This window comes from Lepeophtheirus salmonis, unplaced genomic scaffold (assembly GCF_016086655.4).
Source record: "Lepeophtheirus salmonis unplaced genomic scaffold, UVic_Lsal_1.4 unplaced_contig_9404_pilon, whole genome shotgun sequence".
Taxonomy (NCBI): domain Eukaryota; kingdom Metazoa; phylum Arthropoda; class Copepoda; order Siphonostomatoida; family Caligidae; genus Lepeophtheirus; species Lepeophtheirus salmonis.
The window spans coordinates 356-3,782 of NW_027296833.1; the positions used below are offsets into that span (position 1 = coordinate 356).

General features: G+C 29.4%; 1 long non-coding RNA gene across 1 annotated transcript; it reads right to left on the reverse strand.

Moving 5' to 3' along the window:
- Positions 1–429: 429 nt before the first annotated feature.
- LOC139907579 (uncharacterized) lies at positions 430–1,301 on the reverse strand. Its single transcript, XR_011784274.1, has 3 exons — positions 1,105–1,301; positions 794–1,007; positions 430–723 (listed from the first exon to the last, which is right to left on the reverse strand). It is a non-coding gene; the product is annotated as an uncharacterized lncRNA (long non-coding RNA).
- Positions 1,302–3,427: the final 2,126 nt, after the last annotated feature.

A 3,427-nucleotide genomic window follows, 5' to 3' on the forward strand; every position in this document is an offset into this window, starting at 1 on the left:
AATATTAGCTCCACTCGGTTATATATACCATCTGAATCTTCCCTTTACACTGTCAGACTGGAACAAGGCAAGTAATTGTAGTCAAAGTCCTTATTTTCACTTTCCAGCTAGTATACAGCAAGAGCACCTTCAGAGAAACAAGTGTGCTTAATTGCAAAAAAAAAAAAAATGTTTTATTTATTTAATTTTTGTGAATTCGTAGTCTTTTAAACTAAGCTTTTGTTTAAATTCTGTCTTGCAACTTCAAAATCCTATCAATAAATAGATGGCAAACTATCGTTTGTCGTCCTCTATACATCTATTTTTTTCTTACTGTAAACTTCTTTAATTTTGCTTAATCACATTGTGGTTTGTTGATGCATTCGATATATTAAGTTTAAGTGCACGCACAAATATGCTTCAAAAAATTTATTATCAATCTGATAGATATAATTTAAATATGATTATAGATCCATTTTAAATGTGTTGAAATATTTGTAAAAACAAGAATATTTTTATTTGTATTAATGCCCGATAGGATGCCAACCAAAACACATCTTTTTGAATCCTGACATACGGTCAATGGTCCTCCTTCATCAACCCCTTCACTTACTGAGTTTTTTGTCGTACATAGATGGTCATTATTTTGGCAATCTTTGTCGATATTTTCTGGCAATACTTTTACTATGGAAAAGTGAACATATCGAACTATACTCCAAGTGTCGAAAATATGAGTTCCAGAAACTGAAAAATACAATATAACTACGTGTGGTACCTAGCTCAAATTTGTTTAATTAACTTGGAGTAGACTTACAAGTTGCTGATTGTCCGTCCTGAATCGGTAAATAATTGTCAGTTAGGCAAATGGGAAGGACTCTATCATTCCAAACTAATCTGTCGTGTAGGCCAATTATGGCAATGTTGTTTTCACCTGTTTGAGGGTTGTAACCCTCATGTGCAACAAAACTTTTAATTATTCCGTCTTGAAAACCATCAATATAGAAGAATGTACCCGATCCAGCAATTACCTAATGTAAAAAGGAAAGTCTTATATGTATTTAACAAATGCACATATTATTAAAAACCTTAATATTTATTATTATATAAACTAAATACTAGACTTACATTAATTCCATATTTGTGATAATATCCTTTACAATTAGCTGTAGTTATCACACGATCATTGGTTAGGATAACTCCATTACACAGTATTTGTTTGTTTCTTCTGTTTATGATACGTACATGCCATGGGAACACAGCATTGTCAAAATATCCTTCGGAACCCTCTGCTTGCTGTTGACATGAGTGCCCTAAATCGTTAGATACCCCACAGTCTTGATAAAAATATTATTATTGTTTCTGTACTGCTAGAATAAGTTTATGACACTTACCAAAACAGTCATCTAAGCAATAGTCCCATCCTCCATCTTTTAAATAGCACCAAGGCTTAGTATAGATATTTGTATCCACTATTGTGCAAATTTTATGAGTCCCACGGTATGTGAACGGAAATAAACAATCTCCAGACGGAGTAGTACATTCTAATAATATTCAATATATTTGTGATAAAAGTAAATAAATTTTAAATGGACAAACCTTTGCTATTAGCAGAAATTAATGTCTTCAGCAAGATGTAGATAGTGATAATCCTCATGGATTAGCTTTGGATTCAATTTTTATATTTACTTTTCAAATATTTGACGAGTCTCTTGATATCAACTGAAAAGAAAAAAAAATTATATATTTTATATGTATCTGAAATATAAAATAACAAGTGCTACAATATTTACGAACCTAAAATGGCCTGAGACTCAAGTCATAACACCCTATGAAAACACAATATTCAAATTCATATTTGTTCACATCTGTTCTAGAATAAATATTTGTGGAAAACAGAGTTGCAACTCATTTCTAATAGAGGTACAGTACGAAATGATAAAATTGTCACCCTTAAGAAAGCCACCCCACAACTTTATTGCAAACTTTTATTCAAAAAAGTCAATTTATTTAACTTGAATATGTAGTAGAGGTTATATCCATTTAAGATTTCTGCTTTCAGCCTTATTCACCGCTTCGATACTATTTTGGAGCCCTTATCCAAAACTATATAATTGCAGTATGGCTTTCCCATAGAGTATTTTTCTGTTCCAGATCCGAATATGTAAAATATACTGTTACTGCTCAAATTAGAATACCTTACTAATCTCCTATTATTGATATTATTTTGAATAAGATATTTGATAAAAGTAAAATGAATGGAGTGGTATTAAATAAACTTTTTATGCTTCATAATTTCAAACATAAAAGTGTATAATCAGAATGTAGAATATAGCACGTTTAACTTTAGAAAAAAAATGTTGATCAAATAAATGAGCCATCAGTTGTGATAATAAATTTCTCCGTTAGAGGTACATATCAAAAAATTTAATGCATTTAATTTCAGTCCATTTTAACTAACTTAATATTTATTTTATGTTGTTACTCTAGATATTTCTTGTTTCAAATACTAATACATATATTACCGTATTCGCACATTTATTTGTATGTTTCTATTTATTTTTGTATTACTCAAATCGTGTTTTTTGATACAAAGTGTGCATTATATATTATAAAAAAATGTACTTTCATTGCTCACTTATGCCAAACGAGCCACTCAATATTACTTATTTATAGTTTTTAGTACTACAAAAATGTTGCATGTTAATGTTTAACTTTAATGTTTTTCATTTATTATTATTGAAAGTTTATTTACAGTATAATTAAGCATGAGCGTATTTTTTATTGCAGATTGGACATAACAAATGTTATTTTGTCTGATTATAATGGCATTATATATCCTTGGAATAAAAAAACCCAGAAAATTTAACTTTAACATCTGAATCAGGAGGATTTATATTTTTATATTCCTCTCAAAGGAAAATATGCCCAACCATCGACTGGTTCTATATATTATCCTTTTTGTGCATTATGCAAGCATGGAATTGATTAAACATTGCACAATATGTAGGAAAATTGGTTGTTATAAACGCAGGGGCTCATGGTAGTATCATCTAACTAAACTTGTTTGAATAGTTAGTCAATTTCATACCATGTTCCATAATGACTGAGCACGATGTTCACGAGCTAACTCGCTCTCAGGTGTCTTAGATTATATGAATAATATAGCATGTGTCTATATATTATAAATAGAAAAACTTGGTAAATTTATTTTTGATAACGTTCACAACATTTAATTTAGTCATAAATTTAAAAAAAAAAATAAGTAAATTTGATGAAGTATTAACATGGAGGAGAACTATAGAAAGTCTTTTTTTTTTTTGGAAGTACTAATTATCCTTTAATTGTTTTCAATTTGATCAAACGACATGATAATTTAGAATGATTTTTTTATGAAAGAGATAGGTACAATTAAAAATAAAGGGATCGTACACGAGATATGTTCAGCCTC